The sequence below is a fragment of the Cryptotermes secundus genome, unplaced genomic scaffold (genome assembly GCF_002891405.2).
Source record: "Cryptotermes secundus unplaced genomic scaffold, Csec_1.0 scaffold1894, whole genome shotgun sequence".
In the NCBI taxonomy this organism is placed as follows: Eukaryota; Metazoa; Arthropoda; class Insecta; order Blattodea; family Kalotermitidae; genus Cryptotermes; species Cryptotermes secundus.
Genome location: NW_019718027.1, coordinates 263,343 through 287,349, shown reverse-complemented (window position 1 = coordinate 287,349; position 24,007 = coordinate 263,343). Strand labels below are relative to the sequence as shown.

The window sequence follows — 24,007 nt, the reverse complement described above, 5'->3', positions numbered from 1 at the left end:
AGCTCAGTAAACAGCTGCAAGACCTACACGTAGATGTGGCCCTGTTTTCAGAGACACATCTGAAACCTCATGAGAGGTTCTTTATTCCAAATTACCACTTTTATAGAATCGACCGCCAGTCGGGAAGAAAGGGCGGAACTGCCGTTGCAGTAAGAAAAGGCATTCCCCACATCCATGTAGACCTACCACCCCTTGTTTCAGTAGAAGCGACAGGGGTCTGCATACCAATTGGTAATAGCGAAGTGCTGCTTGCAGCTGTTTACAAATCTCCAAGCAAAGCCTGGAGTGATGCTGACATCACTGAGCTCTTAAGCTTCAGACGTAAGTCTCTTTTGGCAGGTGATTTGAATGCTAAGAACCCATTTTGGAATAGCAGAGTTTCAAACCCCTCAGGCTTGGAACTCGTTGATTTATTTGATAGGAGTGATTTTGAAATTTCAGCACCACAGAGCCCCACTCATTATTCCCCTGCGGGAAATGGTGACGTGTTAGACATTGTGGTTCACCGAAATATCAGAGTGTCAGATGTCATCGTCTCTGATATTTTGGACTCAGATCACCTACCAATAGTATTCCACATACTGGATCATGTTAAAATTAGGAATCTTTCGGAACCCATTGAAAAATTTACAGATTGGGAGCGGTTTCAAAGCCTCGCTTCTGAATTAATATCACCTAAACTAGAAATTAATTCGGGGGTAGAAGCCGATAAAGCGGCACGCGACTTTGCAGCCTCTATTGCTTCGGCATATAGGCTGTCGACAAGTAAAGTTACCCTTTCGGACATAAACAACGATCTTCCTGGTCTAGATCGTTTGATAAAATATAAACAGAGGCTACGAAAATTGTGGCAAGAAACCAGGGATCCAGCGTGTAAAACGGCAGTCAATTGGGTCACCAAATCAATCAGGCAAATGACCCGTAAAAAGGCACTTGAACGGTGGGAAACAAAAATAAGTAACACCGAAGTCACACCTCAGTGTATATGGCCCATTGCGAAATCTCTCCTTCAGAGAGACGGACCAAGGGCACCAACTGCTATTCATGGTTCTTCTGGCCTAAAATTTTATCCTTCTGAAAAAGCCAATGAAATTGCCGACTGTTTGGAAACTCAGTTCACGCCACATGACCTGTGCGATAAAAACCATGAAGAGCGGGTGGAGGCTAGAGTTCAAGCTCTGCTGGAAGCCGTAGATGAAACCCCCCCTCTAAGGATCAGACCATGTGACGTTCATAAATTAATAAAATCTCTGAAATTAAAAAAGGCCTGTGGAATTGACGGCATTCCAAACGAATGCCTCAGGCACCTTCCAAGGAGACCATTGGTTCACCTAACTCACTTATTCAATCACTGTTTTCGGCTCTCTCACTTTCCAAATACTTGGAAGGAAGCAAAAATAATAACTTTACCTAAACCGGGTAAAGACCCGAAATTTCCTCAAAATTTACGTCCGATCAGCCTCCTGTCCACGACAGGAAAACTATTCGAAAAAGTAATTTTGAAATTCCTCCGTAAACATATTGAAGAAAGAGACCTGCTCAACGCAAGTCAGTTTGGTTTTCGTGCACGTCACAGCACGACATTGCAATGTATGAGGCTGGCGGACCACGTGACCCTTAATTTCAACAATAAAATGTCTACGGCTGCAGTGTTCTTGGACATCGAAAAAGCCTTTGATACCACGTGGCACTCAGGCTTGCTGTTTAAATTATCAAAATTGGAATTCCCCAACTCTTTGACCAAGCTTATTGGGTCCTTTCTCTCTAAACGTAAATTCAGGGTCTCTGTTGAAGGCGAAATGTCAACGCCAAGGGAAATGCAAGCAGGGGTGCCACAAGGTTCTGTTCTTTCCCCTACTCTCTTCAATTTGTATATAAATGATGCCCCCCATACACAAGGCGTTCACCTGGCCCTCTTTGCAGACGACACCTGTCTGTATGCGACAGATCGCAAAGAGGGTTTTATTGTTAGAAAACTCCAGCGCGGTCTCAGCTCAATGGAGACCTGGTGTGAGCGCTGGAATATAAAAATTAATGAAGATAAGACTCGGGGGGTCTACTTCTCTCGTGGTCGTCGACCGCCTGAGTCTTGTCTTACTCTAAATGGAAGAAACATTCCATTTGTAAATAGTGCAAAATATCTAGGTGTAATCTTCGATAAGAAAGTGACTTGGAGATTACACATAGAAATGATCGAAGCCAAGGCCTTCAGAACATTCATTAGAGTGTATTCCCTATTCAAAAGTGAGCGATTGAGCGCTAACATTAAACTGACCCTCCACAAAGCTCTTATTAGATCCGTAATGACTTATGCTAGTCCCGCCTGGGAGTTTGCGGCAGACACTCATCTAGTGAAATTGCAGCGCCTGCAAAACAAGGTTCTCCGCACGATTGGCAATTTTCCAAGGCGCACACCGGTCCGCGATTTGCACATGGCATTCAAAATCCCGTACGTATATGATTACATAACAAAATTATGCAGGCAACAAGCAGAAGTCATACAAAATCATGATAATGAGAATGTTCGCAACATCGGACAAGGCGAAGCCCGACACAGAAAGTATAAGAGGCTTAAACTTGGCGGCGGTCAGGCGTACGACCGTTCGAGTGACTAGACTGCCGTGGTAGCTAATACTACTAGTATATATATATATATATTAAAAGGGCATAATCTGCTGTACCTAGCCTGGACTGACAGAGGGCGTGTATATAGTGTACATAGAAGTAAGGAATAAGTGTGTATTTATAAATGTATGTAAATACAGACAATGGACTTAATACAGACTCACTAACAAATGACAGACCCGACCTCTCGTCAGAGAGGGCGCTACACATGGACAAGACAGTAACTTTCAGTCAAAAGAAATATCTGGTCATGAGCCCCAGCTGGGGCTCGACACCAAGACTGACAGACTGACTGACCGTCAGTTGCAATGTGACTCAGACTCAGACTCAGACAAAATTCTTTATCCTACCGGGACACGAACTCCGACCCCTTTCCGACCCGGCTTTCCCACCAATATCCTATATGCATTCTCATCTCCCCCATTCGTGCTACATGCCATACCCACCTCATTCTCCGTGACTTGATCATTCTAATTATACTTGGAGAAGAGTACAAATTATGAAGCTCCTCATTATGCAGTTTTCCCCAACCTCCTGTCACTTCATCCCTCTTCGGTCCAAATATTCTCCTCAACACCCTGTTCCCAAACACCCTCAGTCTTATGTTCCTCCCTTAATGTCAGAGACAAAGTTTCACACTCATACAAAATCACAGGCAAAATTATATTTTTGTATATTATTTCTGCGTTTTTAGCCAGCAGACGAGAAGACAAATGGTTTTGGACTGAATGGTAACAAGCATTACCCGAGTTCAGTGTCCTCTTAATTTCCTCCTGAATCAAATTCTGAATTCTTAGTGTCGTTCCAAAATATTTGAAGTGTGCTACATTTTCAAAGGTTCTGTTAGCCTTCTTAATGTTAATATGCTAGTGTAATGCAGTCTGGTGACAAGACACAAACATATACTTAGTTTTCTCCGTGTTTGCTTCTAAACGAACCTACTTACTAGCATCAGTTGGGGATTCTGTCTGTTCTTTAGCATATCTGTGTTATCTACCAATACATTTACATAATCAGCATAGACCAACAGCCGATGTGTTCTGTTTAATTTCAGTCCCACTTGGTTTTCCTGAACCTTCCTGTTGACATATTCTAAAGCAAAATTTTGAAGCAACGACGATAAAGCATTTCCTTGCTTTAGACCATGTTGAATGGGAAATGTGGATATTTTGTTCATAAGAGATTATTATCAGCACTTAAGAGTACAGTTTGATAGTTATAAGATATCGTATGTAATACTAAGAGGTCGCTGGTGTGATATCACTGTTCTGAATATTCATGTTCCAACAGTGGATAAAATTGATGACAAGAAGTAGAGCTTCTATGAGGAAGCAGATGTTTATTCGATGAATTCCCTAAGTACCACATGAAATATATTTTAGGAGATTGCAGTGCTAAAGTAGGTAGGGAAGACTTTTTTAAACTAAAAATGGGAGCTTGCACAAAATTAGTAATGATAATGGAGTCAGGATAGTCACCTTTACTTGTACAATCAAAATTCTCGAGAGTAGAATGTTCCCATATTGTAACGTTAATGAATTTACTTGGACACCCCCTGATTGAAAGTCATACAATCGTATCGATCAGTAATACAGGACTTTCAGGGGAATCGACTGTGAAACTGACCCTTAACGGTAGTACCAGAGACTGGAAGTAAGTAAATGAACAACTCAGAAATTCAGTATGGAAAGCTTCAGTCTCAAGGAAAAGCGAGGTAGTGGATGAATGGCAATACCAAGTTGACGTCTCAGTTAGGTTCGTATCTGTTGAAAAACTAGATGTGGATACTAATACAGCTTGGGAAGAAGCATAAGCCAACTTGCAATGGTTGCAAGGATCAGAGCCAAATTGCAATGGTTGCAGGATCAGAGCCAAATTGCAATGGTTGCAGGATCAGAGCCAAATTGCAATGGTTGCAGGATCAGAGCCAAACAAATGGGGATAATCTGAGCAACCTAACACGTGAGGCTAGAAGAAACACGAAGGTAGACAATCTGAAAAAAAAATGAGCTTACGAGATACAGTATGAACAAGAATATTAGGAATAAACCGATTAAAGGTTTACCAACTTAGAATTGACTTAGTGAAGGATGAGAATGGTGATCTGCTTGCGGATTCCCACATTTTGAATAGGTGGAGGAACTACTTCTCTCAGTTATTGAATGTACATAGGGTCAGTGCTGTTAGGCAGAAAGAAATCCATACAGCTGAGCCGTTAGTACCCGATCCTAGTCCTTTTGAGGTTGAAAGTGCAATTGCAAAATTGGAAAGGAACAACTCGACAGGTAGTGATCAAATTCCGGCAGAACTTATTCAAGCAGGAGGCGAAATATTACGTTCTAAGATCCATAAGCTAACTGCCTCTATTTGGCATAAGGAAAAATTGCCTGATCGGTGGAAGGAGTCTATTACTGTACCGGTTCACAAGAAGGGTGATAAAACTGACTGTAGTAATTATCGGGGGATATCACTGCTATCAACTGCATACAAATTTTTTCCCAATATCCTTCTATCAAGGTTAAGTTCATACATAGATGAAATTATTGGGGATCATCAGGGTGGGTTTCGACGTGACAGATCAGCTACTGATCAGATCTTTTGCATTCGTCAAATATTGGAGAGAAAATGGGAGGTACATCAGCTATTCGTAGACTTCAAGAAAGCCTATGATTCAGTTCAGAGGGAAGTACTGTACAGTATTCTGGTAGAGTTTGGGGTACCCATGAAATTAGTAGGCTGATTAAAATGTGTTTAAATGAAAACTATAGTGAAGTGCCTGAGAGAATAAGTTAAAATTTGTGGGATACATTTTCTGACCGCCTCTGTGGTCTAGTGGTCAGAGTTCCTGGCTACAGATCCAGATTCCCGGCGCTACCAGATTTTCTGAGAAGTAGTGGTTCTGGAACGGGGTCCACTAAGCCTCGTGAGGATAATTGAGGAGCTATTTCAAGTAAATAGCGGCTCCGGTCTGGAAACCCGAAATTAACGTCCGTGGGGATCCGTTGCGCTGACCACGCGACACCCTCTATCCGCTAAATTTGGTACTAACTTTGCCGACAAACGGCGGTCGCTCGGTCGGGCTGTATAGTTCTCTTGCGGACTGCAGGTCACGGAGTCGGATACATTTTCTATTTAGAATGGTCTAAAAAAGGAAATGCTTAATCGCCACCCCTTTTCAAATTTGCTTTACGATATGCCATTAGGAAGATCCAGGGAAACCAGGTGGGACTGAAATTATAGGACACAGCAACTGTTGGTCTATGCTGATGATGTGAATCTACTGGGAGGTAATATAGATACCATAGAAACACAGAAACTCTCATTGAAGCTACGTAGTAATGAGGAGGTTCGTCTAGAAGTAAAAGTGGATAAAACCAAGTATATGTTGATATCTCGTCACTTGAATGCAGGGAGGTAAGTTCAGATATCTGGAAACGAGCGCAAGCAATCAGATTTTTAGTCAGGCGGTAAGTAAGAGGAGACTGAATTCGGGTAATGCTTGTTACCATTCAGCCCCAAAACTTTTCCATAATTATCTGTTGTCTAAAATCATAAAAATTAAAATACACAGAACTATAATTTTGCCTGTGATTTTGTATGAGTGTGAAACTTGGTCTCTAACATTAATGAAGGAACACAGACTGAGAGTGTTTGAGAGCAGAGTGCTGAGAAGAATGTTTGGACTGAAGAGAGATGAGGTGACAAGAGGCTGGAGAATATTGCAAGGTGAGAATCTTTATGACTTGCAGTCATCGCCAGTTATGATTAGGAGGATGTGAGCGGATATGTAGCACGCATGATGAGGCTAGGAATTCATATATAATTTTCGTGGGAAAGTCAGAAGGAAAGAGACCATTAGGATAACCTAGACATATATAGGAGAATAATATTAAAATGTATCTTAGAAATATAGGATGGGGTAGTGTGGGCTGTATTTATTTGGCTCAGTATAGGGATCAGTGGATGACTCTTGTGAACACGGTAATGAAACTTCGGGTTCCAGAAATGTTGGGAAATTCATGAGTTACTGAGAGACTCTTGGCTTCTCAATAAGATCTGAGCTCCATGGTGTTAGTCAGCCAGTTAGCTAGTTACTTGTTCAGTCCATTAATTACGTCGGTTATCTGATGGTGTGATACTAATTACTGCTGCTTGTCCGGCGTTCTTTTTCAGTAGACTCTAGCCACGCCCTAATCTTACACCTGGAAGAGAGAGAAACCGGGCGGGTTGGCGCGTCTGTAAAGCTCTGGACTTGTATTCCGGATATGCTTTTCGAATCTTTGTCGGGACACGCGTTATTTTGACTGAAGCTTTTATTGTTTTCCCGGGCACTGAAGGCAAATTTATTTATACATTGCGTTCAGTTAAGGAGGAAACTTCGCAACACCGCTGACCGAGCCCAACATTTCTCACAATCGCCGCTGTAACTGCCGATAGCAGATTGAGTCATTAACGCTGATAAATGTCTTATTCCGTTATCGGCAGTTACAGCGGCAATCTGTGAGGAATGTTTGGCCTGGTCAGCGGTGTTGCGAAGTTTCCTCCTTGATTGAACGCCCTGTAGTATCTGGACTTTGCTAGCATTGCCTCATTCCGAATCCTGATACGGAGAGCGTCGTGAGGCTGCTGGAGAGAGGAGCTATTAGGAGTAGCAGGCAGTTCAGTGGTAAGGACTCCAGTTCCTCGCGTCTTGAAGGCGAGAATTACCTCCTGTGTGAGATGTGAGATAGCGAAATAAATCAAATGTATCATATCTGATTTTGAATTCGATAAAGAAAGGTAGTTTGTATGTCACAGTCCTTAGCGACAAGGACGCAAGTTCAATTTTCTCCAGCAAGATGGACGAACAGCTTTCTCTTAGTGTCGGACGTTGGAAATACAATGAGTCTTGCATATCTCCGAGGTTTATTTTAAATGATATCATTCCCGACATGTTCCTGCATTCACTGTCCATCTTCTGGCTATACACGGATCTGTGATATGATATTTAACTGACTGAACATTCTGTGTGCAAATACTCTTAATTTCATTAACAAGTATACAATTAAAACTGTTTTACTAATTCAGGGATTTCATCCCTTTGTGTGTGTTGCCTCAGCTTCAAACAACAGCTCATAACCGATGCTGACGTAACATTTAACACGAAACAATCCAATTAATAATTTTCTGACATTTTTCATGTATTTGATTTATTTACCTATGGTGTACTTATCGACGCTGCTAGTAGCCCAGGCCGCAATTTATTCTAGCGTCGAACGGCAAAATCATTAATGAATAATAAATTTTGAAGGAAGTGGAAAAGAGGTTGTTGCCTCAATTTCGGTCATTTACTGGCATTTGAATGGAGGGAGCTGAGGAAAACCTCGAACAGTATCGGTTAGTGTACTGTGTCTCAACCAAGATACGAGCCGAACACCTTTTCTTTACAAATGACAACGATTACCTTTTGAGCTGTCTCGAAGGACACATGTCTCGTGGGGGACCCCATGCTAACTAACAGCGTTTCCAAAGTCTGGCCACCAGCTATGTTTACATATTTTTTTTAAGACTTTTTCCAGCCTTCGTACTGTCACGTGTCACAGTCACTAAAGACGGCGTTCGGATTGGTAATTGGATTTATTGACCACTTACAGGTCATAACTACAATTACTTATAATACTGTTACAAACCGGAAGGTCGTGGGATCGAATTCCGATGAGGTGGACTTTTTTCAATTTACCTAATCTTTCCAGCCTCACTATGGCCCTGGTGTCGACTCAGTCTCTAACCGAAATGAGTACCAGGAATATTCCTGGGGGTAAAGGGTGGCCTGCGCGTAAGGCTGACAACCTCACCGCCATCTGTGAGCCGATTATATAGAAAATGTGGGAGACTCAACATCTCACAACCCTATGGGCCTCCACGGCCTGTTACAGGGTTACCTTTACTTACTTACCGATTTTCACACTACAAAGCACTCCACGCTACTCTCTTCAGTCTGTCTTCACTAGTCTTCACGGATTTATAACACAGGAACTATAAACACACTCCCTATAACACTGCATTATAGCACACATAAAGTCTTCAAAGCCCACTCTAAATCTTCACAGGTTGGCTTCTTATAGTCTTCTTCACTCCTTGAGCTTACTGCTATCCTCTTGTTTGAGTGCTTCTGCCGCTATTACTACTCGTAACTGCCTTGAACGCATTCTGTCACTCCTTGTATAGCCTCAGAACGGATATGGACCTACAGTAAATATATATCACGTGATCGCTATCCAGCCAGTCTATTGGGGCGTCGGTCGGATCTAAAGGAAACATAGCTTCCTCTACTGTTGCGTATCGGGCCGTGTTTACAGAGCTGTTACAACACGTTGATCAAATCAGCTAAAATACGAATTCTGTTCTTGCCTTCTGTACAGACGTTGCCACCTTTCTTGGCGGGTACTGAGGATCTGCGCCACTCGACAAACGTCCAGTGAGCATGTTCCTGTGCCCCTGTATATTACAGTAATAAGTTAATAACATTTTCCCATTTAGTGTCGAGATCAAGAATGGTGAAGCTTTACCTCCACTCACCCATACGTCTTCATGACATGGTGCTTAATTAAATAAGAACAAGGAAAACTTTATCTTATTATGCCTTTTACTTTAAATTCTAGATTAATGATCTCCGCTGCAAATGTTTTACATGTGAAAGTTTGTTTGCTTTAAGTCATGTCGCCATAAAAATATTTCTAAATTTTACACGCAGCCGGAGAATTTCCTGCCCGAGGACCGCTATCTCATATATAAATTTCTTAATTTTTGTACGAGACATTTTTAATGAAGGCTCAAGTTCTATAATTGGGAAAGAATGCGTCTTTACAACAAACCATTAAGGATTGTATGATAGTTTTTAAAATAAATGGATTATCAAATAGTCCCGATACACACCAGATGGTAATATAATGTAATGCATATGTTGTCTGGATCTCGGACTGGTCTCAAGTCTCTCAAACTCTCTCTTTGGATGTCTGAATCTCGGACTGAACTAACTTCATGCGGACCGAATAGAGAACACCCAGCCTGACAGTTTATTGTCCTCTGTCATTCTCTATTGTCACGAAACCCGCGACAATTTACATGCAAAACGTTGATTTATATACGCATATTAGTTGCCGCGGAAACTTGTTTCAGCTAGCCGTTGTCTAGCAACAGACATATCTTCTGTGCTTCTATGACTGCACATTTCCGGCTTTCGGGCGTCATGTCACATTATGAAGCAGATTGTATTACCAGCCACAGCTGTCGAATTGTGTTCCCAAAATTCGATAAATTTAAGCGATGTTGCATTTGTAACGATATAAGTTCACTCTCATATCATTCGGGTACATAATATGGTGAAAATTTATTACTCTCTCAGTATGGATGTTCGCAAGGAGTCGCGAACATGAGCAGAAATGGTACTGCATTGCCCATATTTGCCGAGAAAATTTATACTGTAGGATGCTTTCACATAGCAACACAGCTTAGTTTAGTAAGGGTAGCTACGTTTCTTTGCAGAACTTTTCAAGCTCGCAATATTCGCTATTTTCTTATGTTCTTTTTCTGCGCGCAAGAGAAGCTGCGCATGCTCCTAGTTTCTTGATATTTTTAACGTAAAAATTAGAATATACATAAATATAATTTTGCCTGTGGTTCTGTATGGGTGTGAAACTTGGTCCCTGACATTAAGGGAGGAACATAGGAGAAAGTCCATAATTTGTATTCTTCGCCTNACAGGGTGTTGAGGAGAATATTTGGACCGGAGAGAGATGAAGTGACTGGAGGTTGGAGAAAGTCCATAATTTGTATTCTTCGCCGTGTATAATTAGAATGTTCAAGTGAAGGTGGATGAGATAGGCAGGGCATGTAGCACGAATGATAGAGAAGAGGAATGCACATAGGTTATTGGCGGGAAAGCCAGAAGGAAATAGACCACTGGGAAGACCAAGGCGTAGGTAGGTGGACAATATTAAAATTGTTCTGAGAGATAGACTGGGATAATATGGATCTGTTTGATCTGGTTCGTTATTGGGACCTTGTGAACACGGCACTGAACCTTCGTGTTCCATGGAGTTTTGGGAAATTCCTCAGTGGCCGCACAACTGGCAGCTTCTCAAGAAGGGCTCATCTCTATGGAGTGAGTCAGTTGGAACAGTGGCCATGATAACCACAGCTACCTCCCATTGAAATGCCAACAGACCGGATGCTGGTCTGCTGCACCCGCGCTTCGCACGGTCGACCTTAACGCATTTAGCAGTGAGGAATATGTGTGGATGGTCCCGCCATCGTGTGTGGCGGTGTGCCGTTTTGCTGGGGTAGCGTAGGCATGACTACTCTTTACTTCCTTTTCCCTGAAGTACTTTCGACGGCCTTCGGTTGGCCGTAGATGTAAATCCGCCTCTACTACCATGGAGACCGCACGTCTGAAAACCGACTCTGTTACTCCCATAAGGAATGATGGCTGAATAATACGGACAGAAAGCTTCGAACCATTGTCACGTGTGTCATAGGTGATTTTTCTAGAAATTTTTGGATCATTAATTTAATTAAAGGATAAAAGGTAACCAGTGGTGTAAATTTGATGTTTTCAAGACGATAAATGTTCAGTGACTTCAACCCTGAAAATGTCAGCTGCCTGTAACTATGAAACGCTTGTATCAACCTGCATTATGCAAGGCGATGTATCACAGAAGATCACAGACTTAACCAAGGATGTTTTGCCCATTATTTTTAAGATGACAATTTGTTTTATTGCTAGTGGGGTGGGACTAAGTCCCTTGTACTGCGGCCACTTCTGGCCTTTTGTACCAGCCCCAGATGATAGGTAAGGGTGATTGTGGAGCAATTGGAGGAATGAAGATTGGCAGGGAAAGCCGAAGTACTCGGAGAAAACCTGCCCGAGCGCCACTTTGTCTACCACAAATCCCACTTGACCAGACATTGGATCGAACCCGGGCCGCCGCGGTGGGAAGCCAGCGACTAGCCGCCTGAGCTATGGCGCGGCCTAAGATGACAACCGAGTCCCGCTGAAGCGAAGTTAAAATCACATTATGTGTTCAAGTCGGCTCTTGCTACTGCAGGAACGTCTGTACTAATGAACTGCTACCGATAACACACGGCCACGAACACTATTACACCATTTCGTGTCGAGAGCTACTGTGTGAATGTGGACAAGAGCCACTGGTAACAAAAGCCTTTCTTGCTTGATATCAGCAACGTAAGCCTGAAGGTGTTTGGTAAAGTACTGGTAACAACACATGAGGAAAGATTTGCATATGTTCCGGTCACATGACCGTCGCAGGTGGAAATTACGCATGAAGTTTGCAAAAAATTACTGACGTGGAACATATAGGTCTTTTGGTTCGTAACACTGTGTAGTTCGGAGAGAGTCTGGCATTTCGGAGGGCTATATGGCCTCTGTCTTCACCGTTGAAAGTAAAGCAAGAAAGAAACCAGCAGAAACCGGCTGCAAGCTGAGCCCATTTTCCCCATATTTATGTCTTCTTCTCTGACGTCTATGCCTTCGAATCTTTTACTTTTATTTATTTCTCTTGTATTATTGTGTTTTATATCGTAATTTTATTTCTTTTTACTTTATAAGTGAAGATAATTTTAATATATTGTCGTATGAACAGCTTATTGATTATGGCTCTATTTTGAGGAAGGCAGCTAAAATTATTAGTTTTCGTATTCTTTCATGTTTCTGTGGCTTTATTTGACAGTTTTGTTTTTATTCTTCAGATATTTGTGCAGTTGAATTAGACATGAAATGTCTAATGTTTTTTCTACTATTTTTCGTTCTTTAATTCTTTAAAAGCTGAGCTTTCCTCCTGCTTCTGCCAATTTCTTGCTTCCCTTACTCGTCGAGCCTAATGATTGAGGCGAATATAATTTGCCTTAGGCGGAAAGAGTTCAAGGCAGTGTTTGTCCCGGAACTGCCTGTTCCATGGATGGAAATGGGAAACAGAGACGTGTTTCTTCCTTATTTACAATTAGGGCGGTCCAGGGCGGCGCTTTCTTGATTGCCGGGGCCTCTTCGTGGCACTGTTCTTAACATAAAGTTCTCAATTTCGGCCTCAGAGGTGGGAACGCATAGCTGTTGCGTTTCATATGCTGATTGTCGTTCAGTTCTGCATTGAAAGTGTAACGCCGTCATGCAGTAAATAAGACAGGAAATTTAGGTGACATATTGTCACATACGTAAGATTTGAGGTCTTCACGGCAGTGAGTATGAAGAAAGCAGTCTTCTGGGATGTGGCACTGTGTAGATGTGGTGTTAACCGACGTGGCGGAGGAAAGTATCGTCTCCATCTTCAGGGTAGAAGAAAAAATAAGAAAATCCGCAAGCGAAGAACCGGCCTGAGCAGGTACTGTTAGTCTGTTAGTACCCACTCACGCTAGTTCTTCGCTTGTGGATTTTCTTCTAACCTGAAGATGGAGGCGATATGTTCCTCCGAAAAGTCGGTTAACACAATATCTACACGGCGCCACATCCCAGAAGACTGCTTTCTGCTTACTGTCACATGCTCGGTATGGAATGGTGAATGGATTTACTGGCCGCTTATGCCCACTACTCGGAAAAGACGAAGGGAAGATTTTTTTTTAATTCGCTTAGTCGGGGGTGGAGTCCAACTGGGTCCACTCGCCAATGCGGCCACTGATTGGCCTATTGTACCTGCCCCGGGTGATTATGATGATGGAGAATTTGGTGGAATGAAGACTGGCAAGGAAAACCGAAGTACTCGGAGAAAACCCGCCAGAGCGCCACTTTGTCCACCCCCCAAATCCCACTTAACCAGACCCGGGATCGAAACCGGGCCGCCGCGCTGGGAAGCCAGCGACTAACCGCTTGAGCTATGGCGCGGCCAAGGGAAGCTGGTACTCGGAACATAGGCATAGATGGGTATGACTGTACCCTGAAGTTGGACGCAGAGGTTTCTCCGAAACGTCAGTACCGTTCTGCCATACAACACGGCTTCACTTACGAGAAAACAATGTTCTTCATCAGAAGAGGTTGGTATAGGAGTAAGGCTGCAGACTTGTAATCGGGAGCTGCTCGGTTCGAATATCTGCTGGGGTACTGACTACCCTGACTGACGTTTTTCGCGGTTTCTCTCAGTACCGCCAGGCAAATTCCGGTATAGTATCTCAAATAGACCGGGGTCACTCCTTCCTGATCATTTCGAATTCATCAACCATCGGTCATTATATCATCCAAAGTAGTATAGTGTCAATACTGACAGCATCGTTAAATAACCAACTAACCAATAATCTTCATAGTCACCGCCGTTAGAATCTGCAATATGAGCAAGATGAACTCTGAGTCATGGAGTTATTTGTTTAAGTGCAGGAAGGTTTTATGACTCGAGCAGCGGTGTGCGTGACTAGAGGTGGCCAGCAGGGACAGCTCGCCAAAAGCGTGTAGGCCGAGTTCCGGGAACTCCCGCTTCCACTCACAGGACAGAAACCTCACAGTTGTGGCTGTGAAGAATGTCGACTTTTGGATTGTAACGCCGCGTAGTTCGGAGAGGGCCGACGTTTCGGAGGAGCTGAAAAGTAAACCAAATAAGAAAAAGAACACAAGCAAGCGACAAGCTGAGCCGTCGTAATAAATTGAGCAGAACTAAGCTGTTTATGTTGGGCCGGTCACGGTAGCCGAGCGGTCTAAGGCATGTACTGTCTTCGCTCGCTTGGAAACCGGGATCGTGGGTCCGAATCCCACTCAGGGCATGGATGTTTAGTTTGTGTGTGTGCGTTTTTCTGTGTTAGTGTACAGGTAGAGGCCTTGCGACGAGCTGATCACCCGCCCAAGAAGTCCTACCGAATGTGTAAGATCTAGAAAAACCGAAGTGAATGGAGAAGTTCATAGAAGTAGGCCTAGGCCCACTGGGGCTCTAGTGCCAGGGAAAAAAAAAAGCTGTTTATGTTAGTTTCTCGCTTGGCTTACTCTTCGACCCTGAAGATGGAGACGTTTTCCTCCAAAGTGTCGTGCTCCTCCTCAAGTTTTAAGAGCTTCCTGTTCCACATCAAGAAGTACGACGACGGCGCCACGACGCTACCCTGGCCACGGCCATTTTCCACAGGGGTAGTTACCCCTTGCTAATTGTAGTCGCGACCAACCCTTTCTGTTGATACAAACCCCGAAAGCTCCTCCCAGAGGAGGAGTTATGTTTCATGTTCATCCCCTTGCTCGTGGACGCCATGTTTGAGGTAGGGGTGGGGCCATACACCACACCCCTTATTAATACTGCAGGTCTGGTTCAGAGGAACAGTCCCAGCATGGCTGAACAACAGCGTAAGTCACTGATGTGCCGAGTTCGGGCACCGAGGTGAGTGTTCAGTATGGGCAGTTGGTGCTTGATGATTTGAATATTTCTGAAGAAGCAGTGATGTGCTTAGTTTGAACTTGTTTGCGGACGGACAGATGCACTAGTCGCACTAATGTCGAGTTACCTACCCGCTTCTGCGCTAAGAATAGTAACCTGCTTCATTCATGAACGGTTCTTTCTTTTGTAACTAATTTTCTTACAAATCGTCCAGCATTTTGCTTGGGAATCGAACTGGGTTCCTTCCTGTTTCAGATCTCAAAAAGGGTCCAGATTTATGGTATAATCTATGTAAAACGTGTACACAGCTCAATAAGCACTCTTCTTTTAAGGTATAAAGGTACATATACATAGAATACAATATTAAAATTTTTAAATGTAATAAAAATATGTACCACATATTTTAACGTTAAAAGACTCTGAATTTTGATCACACAGTTTAGGCCTATTTTATTCTCAGAATGAACAGCGATTGTTTAGTTAAAGAGCGTTAAATGTCAGACCTTTGTAATGGAGATCCGAAATGCCTTCTGTAACCCTGAAGCTGGTAGACCGCGCCATAGCTCAAGCGGGCTTCCCACCACGGCGGCCCGGGTTCGATCCCGGCTCTGGTCAAGTGGGATTTGTGGTGGACAAATTGGTTCTGGGGCAGGTCTTCTCCGAGTACTTCGGTTTCCCCTGCCAATCTTCATTCCACCAATTGCTCCACAATCACCCTCACCTATCATCTGGGGCTGGTACAATAGGCCAGAAGTGGCCGCAGTACAAGGGACTTAGTCCCACCCCACTAGCAATAAAAAAAACCCTGAAGCTAAATGTTTAGGTATTATTTACATGCAACGGCACTTCTCCTCCCACTTTGATAAGAAATGTCCTCAGGAGGCCCTACGATTTTATGCAGTCCCTCCTGCCGTCACGCTGTCTGTGGAACTTGTAGCACGAGCCGGGGAACGTCAGGACCACTGAAACCTCCCTGAACTACAAATCCGACTGTAATCTTTGGAGATAATTACAGCCCAACGGGGGTTAAAATAGTGAATTGTGGGTCTGAGTCTTGGGCTCCAGCGACGCGGAGACTGCATGCTGCTTACGTCATCGCTCAAGATTCTGGGTTAGCGGTTGCACAAACCAAATTACAGACTTGCGGTTTGTTCCACACTAGATCTGTTCACTGCTATGCGGTCGTTTTCAGGCGTAACACACAAATATATTGAAAATCCACACTGTGTACTCAGAACTATGAACTCTGTGCACAAAAAAAGTCTAAATATATATAAAAATTGTTTCGGATCCAATTAAAATATTTACACGATTATCTGTATTAATAAAATAACAACTGTCTTATGCAGTACTTCTTTTTAATGTTCCTACATCATTATAATAATAGCTAGCACCGGAACTTGCCATAATTCGTTATATTATTATACTGTTTCTTGTAGAGATACAGACATCCGTAGAGGCTACACTGCCACGAACATCTCCTCGCTAAGTCATTACACCAGACCCACTTCCGTCCAGTTACTTCTACTGTACTCCTAAACCACTTCGACATACTGGTTACTCCCATCAACCCCAGCAAGTTTCGTAACGCCAGCAGGAAATCATAAAAAGAACAAGGCACAATATTCAATTCTAAAAACTACTCATACTGCTACTACTACTACTACTACTACTAATAATAATAATAATAATAATAATAAAGGTAAAACTATCCCTGTAACAGGCAGTGGAGGCCCATGGGTTTATGATACATCGAGGCTCCCACATTTTCTCTAGACAATCGGCTCACAGATGGAGATGAGGTTGTCAGCCCTACGCGGCGTCCGCCCTTTACCTCCAGAAAGATTCCTGGTATTCATTTCTGTTAGAGGCTGAGTCGAACCCAGGGCCATAGTGCGGCTGAAAGGTTAGGTCAATTGAAATTCCAATTACCTAATCGGGAATAGAACCCCCGACCTTCCGACTTTGTAGCATAGTGCCACGACCAACTACGCTAACGTGTGCCCCCAATAATAATAATAACAACAATAAATTTTCCTCGGACTAGGAGATTGTGCCTGGAACACGAGAGTATTATCTAAGAGATTTCATAAAAAGACCAATAAAATAATTGTTATACAATATCTAAGAAACACGAAAAACTACGCACTGTGTACTATAAGACAGACACAATTTCACAAAAATGAGATGATGTGACTCGGATTCTACACAGTTTATGGTCTCTTACATTTTTAATTATGTACATATTCTATTGTTCTCCGCATAGCAGTCTGTATTATGAGTACATTTGTGTGCTACGCCTGATGACGAAATCATAGCGGTCGAAACATGTGGTGCGGAATGAGCCTTAAGGTGATGTACTTTGTGTGACTGCAAACTCGAGAGCCTTGGATAACATTAGCACTGTCTCACGGCATCAGTAGGAAGAGAACCAGACTCAGCGTAGTAGCGCGTAACGCAGGTCTCTCGTGATATTTAGGTAACTTCTCCTAATTTAGTTTTGCGGTACCGTTTGAACTTCAACGCAATCTGCTACCGTTGGCGGAAAGCTTCCGTTCTTATTAGGTCCCTGATTTTGGAATGTATTAAACGGACCGTATTCAGAGAAAACGAAAACTAGTTTTCTCAAGGTTGTACTGCATCTTTTTTTATAGCTACTTGGGTGGGACTAAGTCCCTTGTACTGCAGCCACTTCTGGCCTATTGTACCAGCCCCAGATGATAGGTGAGGGTGATTGTGGAGCAATTGGTGGAATGAAGATTGGCAGGGGAAACCGAAGTACTCGGAGAAAACCTTCTCCACGGCCACTTTGTCCACCACAAATCCCACTTGACCATACCCGGGATCGAACCCGGGCCGCCGCGGTAGGAAGCCAGCGACTAACCGCTTGAGTATGTTGCTGCATGTCACTTATTTTCACTTCATTCCGAAGAACCTGATGATGACCATATCGATCGTAACATATAGTGCGCCAGTGATGCGAAAATATTTAAAATAAAAGGCCTGAATTTTAATATTTTAACACAAGTGTGCATGTGAGACCTTGAATATGAAATGAGAATAATTTTCTCAAGTGTAGTTGATTTTTCGACAATCCCATATCTTCCCAAAATATTCATTTAGAAGATGGACCAATTGTGAGACGTGAGAAGAGTGTCCCAACCGTGGGGCTCCTACGGCAACAAGCAGCTGACTGACTAACCGGCCAATGCTTCCTCCCCATCTCTTGTGCTGTGGGCAGCCGACCCGCTATCAACCAAGTTCAGCAGCCTCTGTATTCGAAAAATCCTTACCGAGCAAGTTGGGACAAGCGGGAACCTTTCTGTCTTGCATTCTTGAGGTGCTTAGTTCTTATCTCGGGCGGGGCATGAACTATTCTGACTGAAGTCTTTCATGGTTTTTCTCAGCCACCTAAACCAAATTTTGGGATGGTGCATCAAATTAAGCCTCGACAGCTTATTTCCACATCCTTTCCAATAATATTAAATTTGTCGCTATGTGGTCTCAGCTACTGGCAACATAATTAAACAAACAGTAAGCAAATAAACAACAAATGTAGCCTACCCATACGAAATCAGGGTATCAGGTCCACTTTCGTGGTAGAATAAAGTTGGTCGTGCCAAACAGAAAATATTGAAAACTCAGAAACTTTGGAGAAACGTAGCAGGTTGATGTTAATGAGGAATTAATGTGGAAGTTGTCATGACGAATGTCAGTGCAGATCAAAGCAACGAGTCTCTAAGTTGAAAGGTATCAGGCTGGCTGTCATTGAGTCCAGTGATTTCAGAATTTCAAATTGAAGTGAAAATTTGCTATTGCATTTGATGTTTAATTTTGACTACAAGTATTTATAACATAAGCAGACTCATTATGCAGTCGTTAAGACTGGATGTAATTAGATACTTGAGCAATGCTGAAGGCCTATATTTACAAAATGATTCGATGTCAATAAGTATGTTTTCGTTATCGATATGGAGTTCCATATCAACTGGTTTTCTTACGAACTCGGCTATTCTAGGACATTTTTGTTTCTTTCATTGCGCGCACATGTGGCATATGCCTACAGAACACTAGATCGTATCCCGGATCTCTCAACTCTCATGACGAAACTTCGTATGATCTTTACTTCGTGAGTTCTGTTACGACACGGCCAGTATTTTGACTGCATAACGTCGAATGACAGAGTGACTGATGACTTGAAAAGAATTTGGCAGGAAGCGATCTTGGCCTAATTAATAAATTTTCCTGGAGGAACTGAGGAAATTCACGAAAGTGTCAGTAGGAATAGCCGGTGTCTCGGCCAACTTTCGAAATGAAGACCTTCCAAATACAAGCCAACAGAATGACCGTTATGTTAGTGTGCCGAGACCACAGGAAGAATTACCAAACAATTCTAATCTTGATTCAGAACCAACCTCCAGAAATCCGACTTTTATATAAGGGCATAATATTTAAATCTAAGTCGCGATAGCTCAGTCAGGGTAGCGGCCGGTCACGGGCTATATGGTCGGGCAGTCCGGGTTCGATTCCCAGCAGCAGCAAGAGGACATTTATATCCTCTTCACAACGTCTAGAGTCTAGACTCCAGACCGAATCTGGTTCACTCCCAGGCTCCTGTCCAGTGGATACTGGGGGCAAAAAGCCCTGGGGACGTGAAGCTGATAATATACATCTACATACTGTTCAAGCGAAGAGCGCATGGAGTTACAAACGCCCTCTCCCACACGTTTTCATTGCATGGTACAGGAACATCCTTATTCACGTTAGACCCACAATTACACAAAATCGCAATGCGAAATTTCAAATACCATATTGTATATCCTTACAGGATACGAGGTTCCCTCAATTGCAATGTGACGCCGTGTAGTTTCTTAGACAGATACCAAGCTTTCGACTATGAATTTAGAGGTAACATTTACTTCCAACCCGTTGATCCCTGTTTAGAAAACTAGACGGCAACCCATCCCAGAATATCCGAACCTCACGTGTCTTTATTTAACGAGATATTATGCAGTGCGCATATTTTTGTATAACGCACTTGAGCTGTGTAGAACCTCGTTAAGCTGACAGACACGTGTGTGTTTCTACTTTTGCAACATATTCTACACATTCTTGCGTTTCTAGTGCTTTGTTTGATTTTTATTTCATGAAGTATGCTAATAAAAATGTATCGGTACAATATGCTTGGGTATTCTGCTCTAGCGTATCATTTAACTAACAAAATAATATCTTTCTTTTTTGTCTTTACTCTTTCGAAACTTTAGTGAGCTTTTCCTGGTTCTGCGGAACACAATTTGATAATCAGCACGCGAAGAACCGGGTTTTTCATCGTCTTGAAACGAACTTCACATCACGGATTTGTCAGAGTTTGTTTTTCAGTATCGGAACACTGATCTGAAAGAGGCCTCACCTTCTTCTCTCAAATCTTGAGCTATCACAAACTGTTACACATCCGACGTCTTCAAATTAGGACGTACTGAGTTTCAAATGTCAGTGAGACAAATACCGACTGTTACCCTCAGAACTAGACACAAGAATTGGTATGTCGTCGCTAAATAACACAAGAAACTTAGAGCCACACACACAGACACGCACTCGCTGGAGTCAGCAACGGGGACTGTACTGGATCTGCTAGCATCCCCACATTGCACAAAGCCGGGGCTACTGGAGAACCGGTTTGGGTTACTCCAGCTGGATTTGCACGGTTCCAGGTCAAGGGGTTACCCACTCGAGATCGCAAGAGGAAATGCAAATCAGATTACATCTAATTTAACCAAGTTCATTTTGCCGATATGCATTATATATTAAAATAAAACGTGTAATTATATTTTATCAGTAAAACGGAAGCTAATTAAATATATTTGGATGGTGCTTCCTCATCATATTTTAATACCACTTCTGCCACTATGTGTGGGTAACATAGCGCTCTGCAACTGCTTCATATTTCCTGCTTTCCATATATGCGATATACGGGCGAAAGTATTTTGATCACGAAAAATTCCATCTAGAGAACTGGACGAATTTACAGATTTTTAACTTCCCTGAATACAAAAGTGGTTTCTGGACTGCCGCCTATATGTATGTATGTATGTGTTTGTGTGTATATATGTATGCATTTATGTATTTATGTATGTACATGTATGTATGTATGGGTGGATGGATGTGTGCCTCACAAGCCTCTGAGCGGTTGGACGGAGTTTATCCATGTTCAGTATTCAAGAGTTTATCCGTCACAGGTCGACTCCCGGTGAACATGAAAATTGTAGCTCCGAAAAATATTGATCCTTCAGGTGGGTCCTAAAAAATAGAACAACATTATTCTCAAGAACATCTTTAAATTTTGTATTAATTAAGATCATCTTTCTAAATAAAAACATAAATTTATCCCTGGGCTTAATCAGTTAAGCACCACGCTATGAGAACATATAGAGAAGTGGAGGTATAGCTCATCTCTTCTTAACCATGGCACTAGATGCGCGTCAGTTGTCAGTTTCACTCCCCGGAAGCTTTTCCTGCAGGGACACACTCGTCGGTAACCGTTGTATGGGAGACTGGGTGGGCCTCAGAGGGAGTCTGGACGCTGTGCTCTCCAACCGGGGCGTAATCATTGTCTTCAGGCAAACAAGGGTACGTACACTATGGGCCCCTAAACGTGAAATGTAGATTTTGTTGAAATTTGCTTTATCAGTCAGACATATTTCTTTGTTATTCGGTGCTCAGTTACCAACAGTGGTCTACCTAGAAACACTCGATTTCGTGTTGTCAGTGATTTTAGGATATAAAATTTGAGTAATAATTGCTAAGTGTAAATTTTGTTCCATTGACTGATTATTAGAATGTATACATTTTGGTTCATGGATTGATGGTTAAGATATAGAAACCTGGTTTAGTAGTTACTCTGTTGGGTCCCTTAGAAAGGGCTAGCCTCAGTCAGTGGACCAGTGTCCAGAGTAGGTGTCTTCCCTCACCTGAGGATGGAAACAGATCCAGTTTCCGAAACGTGCTTTTTCTAAGTAATTTAGAATCCGGACAATGGACAAAGTCCGAAACCCAGCGTCTCTGTGTGTTCCCATACATGGTTTTATCTCTGTTGCTATTTCCATGCGCACAGTCATTGAGAGAGTAATTTCTTTTCGGATATAAGTGTAAGAAATCTGAGGGACCTGAATTACTTTCTAGAAAACGATGTTCGAACGCTAGTGAGAGCGAATCAAGATGTGGCACAAAGATATTTCTTCAAAAATATTCTTGTGATATGTCTGCGGAGAGATGGTTTGATGCTCCTCTTGTTTCTCCGAGCGCGGACAGGCTCACTCCACCTCCACATCATTGGCAACTGATTCCGAAATTCGAAGATTGCTCTGTATTATCTTATGGCATTTTCCCGATGAAATCGAAACTTTCGCCTCGAATACGCGTCATGATTTAGTATTGAATGTAAGTCGAAATCTTTTGTTGCAGATAAACCGGTGATAGACTCGAGCTTGGAAGAACGCCCTGCAATGATTGGAAGGCAAGTAACGAAACGTGGCTGTCGCGCTGCGTGAAGCAGTCCACATACACGGTTTCTGTTGACATTACTAGATTCTGTGGATAGTGTTATGAAAATCTGGTACTTGGCACAAAAGATTTGCATGCTCTTACGCGTCACAGCAAGCGTTCTGCGTTTTGTTCCTCTGAACCGAGCTCTGTGGAATAGCCTCGCAATGCGTTTTATAGTACCAGATGTGGCACACACTTCAACTAAGTCATTTAAGTCAGTAATAACACGATTCATTCGGTGACTGGCACAATGGAGGAAAAATAGTTTTGGGATATTTTTTTCATTTCAAGCTTTGAACGCCTCCGATCCGTCCTTCCACCTGAGAATATCAGTCGCAGTCTTGACTTCCTCTTGTTTTCGTGTCGAAACTATGTATAATTTTACAGAACTTGGGTAATAGGACAGGACACGACCTCCGCCGAGAGATTCTCGTTTGGTACGAGCCCAGTCTTCTCGAATACGATATTCGTAATCAATTCACTTCCCCACAAATGGCACCTTATTCCAAGCTGCTCAGTGCCGCCAATGTCTGCCGTTCCATCATCCAGAAATGAAAGCGAAATGCTGCTCTTAACATCCGGTAACAGGCACCAGTTTTAAAATATTTAGTTTTGTATTTGGTGAAAAATAAAAACGGTGTAGTGAGGGCTGATTTGAAGACGCTGCTTTACATGGTCATCACAAGACTCTATTCCGAGTTCGAGAAAGACCTTGGAAACCTCAGTGTCATTCGTTCTTTCTCCCACCAATAGATAGCGGATTCCACCAAATACTGTGTCATGTTTGCTGAAAGCCAGAATTGTGAAGCCCGCAGACAACCGTCGCTAGGAAATGGCTCTGCAAACATGGCCGTTGCTGGACAACAGCTTCGTAAGCACGCAACAATACCAGAGCCATCGATAAGCAACATATCCATGCAACAATGGAGGAACTGTTGAAAGCGGTGTTTTCTGCGCGTTCCGTACCGAGGCAATATAATGAGTGGAAAGTGAAGAGCACGACTCTCTAACCAACTGAGCTAACGGGCCACACAATTGGTATGAGAGCGCCTTGAACCTATCTGCAGATTCATGCGTTCAATTCATTGCTGGAGGAGAGAGCAGTGAGGACTCAGAGAGACATCAACGGAGGCTAAGAAAATTGTGTCAAGAAACCAGGGATTCCGCGTGATCAATTCATTGCTGGAGGAGAGAGCAGTGAGGACTCAGAGAGACATTTTGAAGCTGCAGAGAGTAAATTCAATTCAGTGCTGGAGGAGAGAGGAGTGATGACTCGGAGAGACATCAACGGAGGCTAAGAAAAGTGTGTCAGGAAACCAGGGATCCCGCGTGAAAGACAGCAGAAACTGCCTTCTAAAAGAAGTTATTGAAGGAAAGATAGAGGGGCGCTCTATCTTTCCTTCAATAACTTCTTTTAGAAGGCAGTTTCTGCGTAAAACGTGACCAATCCAATTAGCCTTCCGTTTTCTTATTTCGTGTAGGATATTCCTCTGCTCACTGACTCTAAT

The 24,007-nt window shown here is 42.8% G+C and overlaps 1 long non-coding RNA gene across 1 annotated transcript in view; it reads left to right on the top strand.

The window, feature by feature from the left end:
- The window catches only part of LOC117282416, a 47,445-nt gene extending 24,974 nt beyond the window's left edge, over positions 1-22,471 (top strand). Inside the window, exon 3 of the long non-coding RNA XR_004513154.1 lies at positions 22,419-22,471. This is a non-coding gene — a long non-coding RNA (uncharacterized LOC117282416). The remainder of the gene's footprint in view (positions 1-22,418) is intronic.
- The last annotated feature ends 1,536 nt before the right edge of the window (positions 22,472-24,007 follow it).